The sequence below is a fragment of the Arachis hypogaea genome, chromosome 19 (genome assembly GCF_003086295.3).
Source record: "Arachis hypogaea cultivar Tifrunner chromosome 19, arahy.Tifrunner.gnm2.J5K5, whole genome shotgun sequence".
Taxonomy (NCBI): domain Eukaryota; kingdom Viridiplantae; phylum Streptophyta; class Magnoliopsida; order Fabales; family Fabaceae; genus Arachis; species Arachis hypogaea.
In genome coordinates this window covers 84,286,468-84,298,106 of record NC_092054.1, presented here as the reverse complement: position 1 = coordinate 84,298,106, position 11,639 = coordinate 84,286,468, and the positions used below count along the sequence as shown (strand labels likewise).

At 39.2% G+C, this 11,639-nt stretch overlaps 1 long non-coding RNA gene across 1 annotated transcript; it reads right to left on the bottom strand.

The window, feature by feature from the left end:
* Nucleotides 1–6,880: 6,880 nt before the first annotated feature.
* Nucleotides 6,881–9,300, bottom strand: LOC140181953 (uncharacterized). Its single transcript, XR_011877653.1, has 3 exons — nucleotides 8,550–9,300; nucleotides 8,363–8,453; nucleotides 6,881–8,266 (listed from the first exon to the last, which is right to left on the bottom strand). It is a non-coding gene; the product is annotated as an uncharacterized lncRNA (long non-coding RNA).
* Between the last annotated feature and the right edge of the window lie 2,339 nt (nucleotides 9,301–11,639).

The following is an 11,639-nucleotide window of genomic DNA, read 5'->3' as shown; positions in this document are numbered from 1 at the left end:
ATATATAAAGCAATAAAAGAACATGCAAAATTGTAATAAATGAACTAATAAAGGAATTAATGAAGTAACTATGCAATATAGTCAAGTAAGGTATAAAAAGAACTAATGTAAATGTGTATGAAGGAATTGAAGCATAAAAGGTGTCTTGGCTTAGAGTGAGCTAAGGGTCCTTTCCTTGTTAGAACCACAACTATGCCAACTAGAATGGATCAATCTCATTTGATCAACCCTCATATCGGAGAGTAAGTTAAATGAGCATAAATGTCCTTAACCCACAAATCCTAAATTGCTTGCCAATTACCTTAGCAACAACGTAGCGTTAGTGGGAACAAGAACAATTAACAATCCAAAATTGACACTAAATATTAGACATTCCAACTCTAGGAATCTAATTGCTCACTTTTCCCAAGCCAAGAGATAGAAAACTAGCCCAAAATCATACTTGACATTTTGTCAAACACTTGGTGGGCAAAAACCTTAAACATGGGAAAAATGAGAAAAAGCTTGAAACCAAAAGCAACAAATGATCTCAATCAACAATAAAGACTTGAGAAAGCATGTAACAATCATCAAACATAAAATTCATCAACAAGAAATAGAAATTACAAAAGAGAAGTGAAATTGAACTATAACTTTAATTATAAGAAAGTGTAAGAACAATGCAAATATAAAGAGTAGTAACAAAGAGATACTTACAATGGGAATTAGCAAAATCCAAGATCAAAATTGAAATGGCACTTGAATGTAAAAATCCTAGTATAAACCCTAGTAGAGAAGATGATGAAAAACTTAAAGAAAAACTACACTAAAAGCAATCTACCACTACTCCTAAGCTACCCTAATGTTATGCTATGGTATGGTCTTCATTTTCCCTTCCTTATGACCTAAAATGGCTTCAGAAATGGGCCTCCAAACCACCAAAATTACGAGTCATGTGAGATTTTAATGAAGGCATGTGCGTTCACCTGTGCGGACGCACAAACGTGTGCGTCCGCACACTCTGCGAAAAATCTCGACCCGTGCGTATGCACAGAAGGTTGTGTGCACGCACACTAGGTGATACTTAATTGGAATGCGCAACGCGCACGGTGTGACTCACGCGCACGCGTGGCTCTGATTTGATGGATGTGCGTACGCACGCAGGTCTGTGCACACGCACGCTAGGCTGAGCTCTTTGATGCGAGCGGAAATTGGCGAGTTAAGAATGATTATAAAATATGCGTTGCAAGTATAGTTCTCAACCAACCAGAAATCTGCTCATCAATTTAGAAGGGTGTCACAGAAATTAAAATCAAAATACTGGGAGTATGAGTCCCAGGTCGTCTCCCAACGAGTTGCAGAAAAGTGTGCTATTTTATTAATCAGATATTTTCAAAAAGGTTTGAGTTGAATGGCAGAAAATTAAATTAGAGAATTTATATAAATTTAAATAAAAGCCTTGACTGGGAATTGATTAGTTGGAAGCCCTATTCTTGTTGCAGTACTCTCAAGACTAATTGATAATTAGGGATTATTCTGTTTAGTTGTCCCTCACTAAGTAAGGGAAAGTTAAACAAGTTGGAATGCTATCTCTATCCACAAGTTCCAATCCGCTCTTGGGAGGATTGGTGTTAGTGACTAGAGAGCAATCCAACAATAAACCCAACTACAACCTTTCTCTTGAGCATCCCAACTTCAAGGGTTTCTTTCAATCAACTCCCCATCAAGTTAGGGAACTACTCGCTCATTGTAAATGTAAAATTCATAACATAAGAAACAGAATTAAAGAAAGACATAATAAATAATGATCAAAAGATTAATTAAAAATAAAAGTAATTCTTGTATTGATAAATGCTAAAATAATCCAATGGTAAAATTAAGTAAATTAAGGAACATGGAAGAGTAAGAGACAAGTAAAGAGAACGAAGTAGAATGTCGAAGTCTTGATGAGGCAATAACTCTTCTCAATATCCCAATGCAAAAACAATGAACATAACAAATCCTAAAAACTATGAATGTGTAGAGAGAAAAACCTAGAGGAGAGGAAAACTAGATCTAAAAACTAAAAACTATGCAGAATGAATGTTGTTGTTGGTTTCTGCATGTTCTCTGGCTCTAGTCTGCTTTTCTGGGCCAAAAACTGGGTCAAAATAAGGCCCGAAATCGCCCCCAGCAATTCTGCAGATTATGCAGATCGCGCATGTCACGCGGTCGCGTCATCCATGCGGCCGCATCATTCGGCTTTCTGCTTTGCCACGCGGTCGCATCATTTATGCGGCCGCGTCACTCGTGCTATTCCATGCCGCGCGGTCGCGTCATCCATGCGTCCGCGTCATTGCGATTTCCTCTCTTTCGTGCGGTTGCGTCATACATGCGGCCGCATCACTTCTCGCTGGTCATCTCCTCAATTCCTTGTGTTCCTTCCATTTTTGCAAGCTTCCTCTCAAATCTCCAACTCATTCATGCCCTATAAAGCCTGAAACACTTAACACGCAGATCACGGCATTGAATGGAATAAAGGAGAAATAAAATACATAATTAAAAGTCTCTAGGAAGCAAGTTTTCAATCATGCAATAACTTTAGGAAGGAATTATAAATGCATGCTTATTTAATGAATAAGTGGGTAGAGATCATGATAAAACCACATAAATAAACACAATATAAACCATAAAATAGTGGTTTATCACTCTTCTCCTTTGATTCTTCATGCTTCCTCAACTTTGAATGCTCTTCTTCCATTTTCTCCAAGCCATTCCTGCCTTATACCTCTGAAATCACTCACAAATAACATCAAGGCATCGAATGGAAGGTAAATAGAATAAAATTAATCAAATTAGGTACAAAAGAGTATGTTTTCATAATCAAGCACAAATTAGGAGGAAAGTTCAAATGCATGCTAATTAGTGGAATAAGTGCAAGTTTATATGACGAAATCCATTCAATTTCAACCAAAAATCATCATCAAATATGGATTCATCAGCTGCCTCCCATGGAGCGCTTCTTTAACATCATTAGCTTGATGGTTGGCTTCTGTCAGGGAGGGTTGCAATATCTCAAATCTTCTTCTCTCACAGTAAATCTGTCTCTGCTTGCTTCTTTGAGAATCTATACATGCTCCAAGGATAGGATTTTACTGATTGTGTACACTTGAGGCAGCTAAGCTGGAATATTAGGAAGATGAGGTGGGATTTATGGGTGGTAGATTGATATCACTTTGTCCCCTGGAGAAAAATCTTCAGTGGGAATTTTTTTGTTCCTCCAACCTCTTGGCATTTTCTTTCTTCCTTCTTCTGGTAGTGCCTTACTCCTTGTGATCTCTTTGTCAGGAGGGATCTTGTTGCCTATCCCTTTTGAATCTTGTAGTTTCAGCTCCTCCTTGGGCTTCTTTAGTTGTTGTACCACTTGGATTTCTTTTTTTCCAACAAGGATGTCTTCAGAGGCTATGCTTGTAATTTATTGCTTGTTTCCTCCAAGATTGCTTCCTTGTGATCATCCTTCAGGTCCTTATTCTCTTGTTCAGATTCATGTCAGGGCTTGAAGACATGAAATGTGAGTTGTTCATCATGTATTCTCAATATCAACTCTCCCTACTCAACATCTATGAGTGCTCTGGCTGTGGCCAAGAATGGTCTCCTCAGAATGATTGGATGGAGATAGCTTTCTTCCATCTCAAGAACAAAAAAATCTATAGGGAGGAAGTACTTCCCAACCTTCACCAATACATTTTCAACCACTCCTAATTCTTGTTTCTGAGTCTTGTCAGCCAGTTGAAGGATTATGTTTTTAGATTTTAACTCATTGATTTGCAGCTTCCTCATGAGGGATAGAGGTATTAAATTTATGTTCGCTCTCAGATCACAAAGTCCCCTATCGATCATTGTGTCTCCTATAGCACAAGAGATGTGAAAACCCCCTGGATCCTTCTTCTTTGATGGTAAATCCTTCTGGATGAGGGCACTGCTCTCCTTAGTCATCACTACTGTTTGCCCACCCTTTAAGGTACTCTTCTTGGTTAGAAACTCCTTCATGCACTTAATGTATGATGGCATCCATTGGATGGCTTCAATGAAGGGAATGTTGATATGAAGAGATGTATATACATCTAAAAACCTGGAATATGTCTTCTCTTTTTCACCACCCCTGAGCCTCTGAGGGAATGGTGCTTTTGGTATATATGGTTTCAGAACTTCCTTCTCTATTGGTTCCTTCATTTGTGCAGGGTCACTTCCTTGTTCTTTCTCTTCCAGTATCTCCTGTGGAACTCCTTGAGTATGCTCTGATGGCTTGCTAAATTCTTCCTCTGAAATCTCTTCATCTCTTAGAGTGATCGCCTTGCATTCTTCCATCTCACATTCTTGGTCTTTCTTCTTAGGTTCTTCTCAGTATCACTTGGAAATTTGTCAGTAGGCTTAGGAATTTGCTAAGAGAGGTATCCTACTTGAAATTCAAGCTTTTTGATGGTATCTCCCCGATTCTTCATATTAGACCTTACTTCATCCTTGAAGGCCTTATTGTCTTGAATTTCCTTGCACAGATCTCTAAGCAAGGCCTCAATCTAGGATAGTCTATCCTCAGATGGTGATGGTAAGTTGGAATTGGGATGCTAAGAATGGCTATTTTGGGCTTGATATGGAGGTTGGAAAGAGTTGTTGTGTGGGGCTTGGTATGGTCTTTGGTTAGTTTGTTGGTAGGTGGAGTTGTGAGGTCTATGATCTTGGTTCTGGGTTTGCTGGTTTTTCCACCCAAAGTTTAGGTGGTTCTTCCAACCAGGGTTATAGGTTTTGAAGTATGGATCATAGGCTTGTCTTGATGAGTTTCCAACATAATTGACTTGCTCCCAATCACCTCCTTCTTCTGCATTGAACTCTTCTTGGGCTTGTGGTTGAGTATTGACTACTACAGCTTGATTCCTCTCCATTTGCTTGGTGAGGTCTGCCAATTGTTTAGTGATTAGCTTGTTTTGAGCTAGCAGTGCATCCATATGATTCAGCTCCAGCACTCTTCTGTTGGTGCTTCTATCAGAGGCATAGAAGTATTCATTGTTGGCTACAGTTTCTATGACATCTATAGCCTCTTTAATTGTCTTTTTCTTGTTGAGAGATCCTCCTGAAGAGTAATATAAGGCCTTCTTTGATTCTTGTGACAATCCTTCATAGAAAATATGCAGCTGTACCCACTCATTGAACATGTTTGGAAGGCACTTTCTTGTCAATTCCTTGTATCTCTCCCATGCTTCATAGAAAGTTTTACCATCTTGTTGCCTGAATGTTTGCACCTTAGCCCTCAATATGTTAACTCTTTGGGGAGGGTAAAATCTTGCGAAAACTTATTCACCACATCTTCCCATGTTGTCAAACTCTCCTTAGAAAAGGACTCTAGCCACTTTGATGCTTTATCCCTGAGAGAAAAGGGAAACAAAAGCAATTTGTAGGTGTCGAGATGAACACCATTGGACTTCACAGTATTACATATTCTCAAAAATGTGGTTAGATGTTGATTGGTGTCTTCCTGGGCACTTCCTCTAAATAAGTAATTGTTTTGAATAAGGGTGATGAGTTGTGGCTTTAACTCAAAATTATTGGCATGAATGGTTGGTTTTAGAATGCTGCTTCCACAATTCCCAGGGTTTAGGTTGATGTAGGAGCCTATAACTCTTCTCTCCTGCCCAACATGGTTACCAACACCTTCTCCAGCGTGATTATGAACTTCTTCATCCATTGTAATGTCCAGATCTTCTTCCAACTCTTCTTCACCAACTATGCCTTTACCTCTTGCTTCCCTCCTTAGTCTAAAGAAAGACCTCTCTGGTTCATTGTCAAAAGAAGCCGATGCTCCTCTTCTTCTACCTGTTATACACTCAACAAACAACAAGCAAACAGCAAGTGGAGAATTAACTTTTGTTAAGTGTTATGGTTAGAGTGGTTAGTGCAATTAATCAAACATTTAGTGGATTAGTGTGCTAGAAAGTAAATGAACAAAGAAAAATGACTTAAATTGCAGAGAATAGCAGTAAACAAACTGAAATAAAAAACTAGCAATCAAAAGAAAAGAAAAGTGTTCAATCTAGTTATCCTCCAATTTAATCATTGTCAATGCATAATCAATCCCTGGCAACGGCGCCATAAACTTGATGCATAAAAATCTGTCTCTCAACAAATTTCCCTTCAGCAAGTTTACCGAATTGTCGTCAAGTAAAAATTCACAATAGAATGAGGTTGAATCCCACATGGATTGATTGGTTGAGCAACTTTAATTAGAGGAGTGTTCTAGTTGAACTGAGCAAAATTTGGATTGAGAATTGCAGAATTTGAATTGGCAGGAAAAGTAAAGAACGGGAATGTAAATAGCAGAATATAAATGGCAAAAATTAAATTGCAGAAAGTAAATTGCAAGAAATTAAATGGGAGTGGGGGTGATTGAGCATAAATGTAAACAACAAAAAATTAAAGAAAGGGAAAGATCAGAATGGGGAGGTTCATTGGGCTTAGGAGATATTGCATTCTCCGGATCAAGTTCATTCTCATCTCTTCCTCAATCAATGCATTCATTAATCTTCTTGGCAATCTTAGGTGATTGGATCCCAATGTCTTGGCAATCCAATCTCTCTAAGCTTGAACAATTGCCCAATGTCTTGATTTAATTGCTCATGGGAAGAGATAAAGGTTGGTCACTGATTATACCACACACTTTCATAGATAAAAGTATTGATAGGGTTCCATGTCACTATATCCATCCAACCCCCAACCTAATCCGATGTGAGAAAGCATTTCTAGTATGATTTTCTCATTCCTCTCTCAAAGTTCAGAGGAAATCCAAGTATGAGCAATTTCTCTTTCAAGACAATTACTCAATAGGATGAAGATTGAAAGCTTTCAAGTAAAATCAAGAGAAAAGAAAGAGGAAGAAAAATGAAAACTATTATTTATCCATTGAACTACAACAGAGCTCCCTAACCCAATGAAGAGGGGTTTAGTTGTTCATAGGTCTGGAAATGGAAATTGAAATTGAAAAGTACATTCTGTAATAAAACTGAATTGCAGAAAGTAATACAAAGTGTTTGCAATCCTGGATCTTCCCATGTGCCAATCTCCCTTTCTAACTCAAACTCTCTGTTATTTACACACTTTCTTCCATCAGTCTTCAAGTCTTTGGAGTGGGCTTTGGCCTTCGTTGAAGCAGTTAAACTGGCTCTCAATGACGTTGGGAAGGGACATTGGCAAACTAACGTTCATACTCTACATGGGTGCTCAATTATGGTGGAGTCAGCATCAACGTTGGTGATCAACGTTTACAGGAAAACGTTGGGTCAAACGTTCTTTGAAAAAGGATTGAGTGTTGCACCTAACGTTTGACCCAACGTTGGTGCACCAACGTTCGTTCATCAACGCGTACGCGTCACCCACGCGTACGTGTCAAAACAGCATTTTGCACGTATGCGTTGCTCACGCGTTTGCCAGATTGGTTAAAATTCACGTTCAGGCGTACGCGTCATCGACGCGTACGTGTCACAGCAAATTTTTGAACTCCAGATTTGAAATTTTTATCCCAAGCGTTGGACCCAACGTTGGTTTCCCAACGTTACCTCCAATGTTGTATGCTTGTGCGTACGCACACTGCCTTGTGCGTGCGCACACTTGAACTTTTTCTTCTTTTGCATACGCACACAAAGCCATGGGTACGCACACAAGGCAATTTTCTCAGCTCCAACTTTGAGTCTTATTGAAGACGTTGGAGGTAATGTTGGTGAGCCAACATTCCCTCCAACGTTGTACCCCTTTTTGTAAGAACGTTGCCAACAATGTTTGTGAGCTAACTTTGGCCACCAACGTTGCATTTTAAGCCATTGTAGAACGTTGCTTAGCAACGTTGATGAGCCAACTTTGGCACCAACGTTGCATGGCCCTCTTCCTCAATGTTTGAGGCAACGTTGGTGAGCCAACTTTGGCCACCAACGTTGCTTCCCCTGCCTCTTCCTTGTCATTCCTCTGCTTCCTTCCACCTATCATCAACCAAACAAATGCATCAAAGTTTTCTATAATCACAAGATGTTTGCAACATTTATAACAAACAAGTAAATCTAGCATAAATCTTATGAAAATGCATCAATTTATCCATGCTTGATTGAATCAAGGTCTGCATGAAATATTTATCCAAATACTTACTTATTGCTCAAGAAAGTGCATAAAACTTAATGAAAACAAGTGAAAAAGGCTAGTGAAACTAGCCTAAGATGCCTTGGCATCACATATCTTGCAGAGTAGGGTTGTCGTACGACGTCAATGTGAACTACAACAGACGCATTGAAACATGTGTCAGTGACAGATGCTACAAAAGGTTGACTAATCTACGCAACTGGACCAAATAAAATGATGCATGGCTTACCTCATCCCAGAGTAACTGATGCAATTCCCGATGCCATTTGCGGATCCTTTGCTCGTGCTAGTCCCTGCTCTGCTATGTCATGCCGATCAACCTATGGACATTTGCAACATTAACCACCATTCAATCAATCTATATTAATAATGTTAAGCAAAAAATGAAGAATATAAAAACCAATATATATAGTTACCTCGCAGCTATAAGGAACATGTGAATCTATCGCTCAGGTGGAGACCACTTAGGGAACCTCTGGTACGTCCAAAAAACCAGCAAAGGAGTGCACCTGATAAAGTCTGTGGTAGAACGGTGGGCCACAGAGCATAGGGAGTGGTACGTCCATGCTAGCACTGCAGATCCCCATGACCGACTATGGCACCTCACAAAGTCCTCCTGTAGTGGGAGCCACCGGAGATGAACCTCATTATTGGACTTATCAGTCATCAAGTAACCTCCGATCATCAACAATATGTAGCACCTCGCATATTGTTGGAGGGTGGCTGAGTCATCAGTACTGGGCGACATCTATCGGACACGATCTCAAAGCCATGTCAGCTTCAGGGAGAAAGACTCATTCCTCTGTGCTCCCTGTTGTTGGACCACAAGAGGTCTAGCACCGAGTAGCTTCTCAACCCACTCCGAAGCCCCAATCCCGTACCACATGTGAAACTCACGAAAGAAACCACCCGCGGGATCTCCATTAGCATGCAGCCCGAGGTGGTATGCGATGTCCTATCGGGTGATCGTGCACTCACCCCACAGCATGTGGAAGGTGTGAGTCTTTGGGTGCCAACGCTCGACGAATATCATCATCAGGGAGTTGTTGAACACAAAATTTCTGAGCGACAATCATCACTGAACCCGGCCTCCCTCAGGTACGGGACAATAGCGTCTAGTGGTGGGAGTATGTGATTTGTTCTCCTCGGAAGAAGTAGGCAAAGCCTCTGATAAATAATAAATTATAAATTTAAATTATAAATTTATTTACAATAAAAAGTTTACTTGAATATTGAAAATGTTTAGTAAAATAAATAACTTAAACGTTTGTGCAATGTGTCAAGTCACGTTTAGTCTGTTAATGTCACTATCGTGATTATCAGCGCTTGCCATATTCTTCAAGTAACTCATAAATATGATTAGAAATGGGTAAAAGTGAGAGAAATACCAAAATAAAAAAAGTCAAAGGGTCTGAAGAGGCTATAGATGAGATACATATATATCGGCCTCCGGTTCTCTTATCTCGTTTACAGTGTAAACGAGATAAGGCCATTACACAACACATGTATAAACGTGATACGACAGCGTTATTACTAGCCTGATCTCTTTTACAGTGTAAACGAGATACATGTCAATTTTGACTTATTAATTATCATATTTATTATTTATTTTCTATTTTTTTGTCTATGTAAGAACCGCGACTAATTAACTGCTTAATTAATTAAATTAATTGCCCAAAATAGAATCCAAAAATTTAGAATATTAATTAGAAAATTTAAATATGATTTTTGGACCCAGTAGATTCTTCTAAGTTGGAAAATATAATTTTCTGCAAAAAACCGCAAAAAAACACAAACCGGAAAATTAACCGGCAGTACCAGCTTAAGTCTGTCCAGTACTGTGCAAGATTAACAAAAACAGTGGAAAAACTTAGAAAATAAATTAAAGTTAAAAATCGGGCACTAATTTTAAATGTTTGGTCTAAAGTTGGGCCAAACGGACCAAAAACAATAACGAGTTGGACTGGGCCCAAGCCCAACACATATAACACCATTAATGAAGACCATTCAGCCTCATAACCCTCATAAACACCAACACACCAGCTGCAAGTGGGAAGAGAGGAGAAGAGAAGTGACACAATTCACATACAACTTTCGGTGACCATAACTTGAGCTACGGTGCTCCAATTCGCGTGCCGTCAGCGACTATGCGAAGCTCTCGACGAGCCCGTCACTTCTAGCTAAGTATTGTGGTAAGCTTCTCAAAATTTCTTGCCCAGTTTTCTGTCCTAAGAAATTTGAAATTTTAAGTTTTGGTTTTGAGTGAATTTTTGTGTTTTGATTAATTAGGTGGTATCTAAGGTTGGACTATTGGTAGTTTGTGCCCCAAACACCATCGGAGAAGATAAAGAAGCTCTTTACCTTGTGAAATTGTAATTTTTATGAACCCTAGGTGTTGATTTATGGTAAATTATGTATGTCTAGCTTGAAATTGTGATTATTAGGGCATTAGTTCTTGAATTGGTGGCTTGTTGGTGAGTTGAGACTTGTTGGAAATCAAATCTTGGGGTATTGTGCATATTAGGAATCAGCCAAGGTATGATTTTAGTTTTCTCTATGTAATATATAATATTTCTGGACACTTAGGCTAGTGGAATTTAGGATAGGATTAAATTGATTGCTGGAAATTGTTGAATTTGATAATGTATGATGGCTTTGTTAGTTTTGATGAATTATGATGTTGAACTTGGATGTTGTTGTTGATTATTGAAATGGAGGTTGAAAAAGATGATTTTGAGTGTTGATAATGAATTATGAGCATTATTGATATTGATAAATATTGGATATGGAGGAATGATGTTTGAGTGTAATCATTGAGAATTTGAGGAAGGTAAGTGAGAATTTTGGATGAAATCGGTGAAATTTCATGTCAATAGGTTGTGGAAAGAATTGGAAGGTAGGTAGACATTATTTAGGTCTATTCAAATTGTTTTGGTTGTAGGATATTTGGTTCTGGTTGTGAATTTTGGAAGTTAAGAACCTTGTTAACTTTAGGTAAAAACCAGTTTTTGGTGAACTTTGACGGATCATAACTTGAGCCTCAGTTTTCAAAATTTGTTGAAAACAAAAGCTCATTTAAAGATCTTTACATTGATATAAAGTTTGACCAAAATGGACTTTTGTAGAAGAATTTATGACTGTTTAAAGTTTGGTGCCAAAAACTGAATTCTACAACTTTGAAATTTTCTGAGTCTGGTGAGGGTTGCATACGCTACATGGTGCACGCGACGTGACCAACCCATTCGGGTTAGCCATCTCACATACGCGAGGCCCTGCATACGTACATGAACCAGCAGACTTTCGACCCTTGCGTACGCGACACAGTGCACACGACGCGAGCAAACCATTCGGGTTGGGTATCTCGTGTACGCGAGGCACTGCATGCGTACGTGAGCTATTCAAAAATAAACCCTTGCGTACGCGAACTGTAACACGCGACGCGAGCAACCCATACAGGTTGGACATCTCGCACACGCGAGCAGGGGGTTGCATACGTGACCACCCCT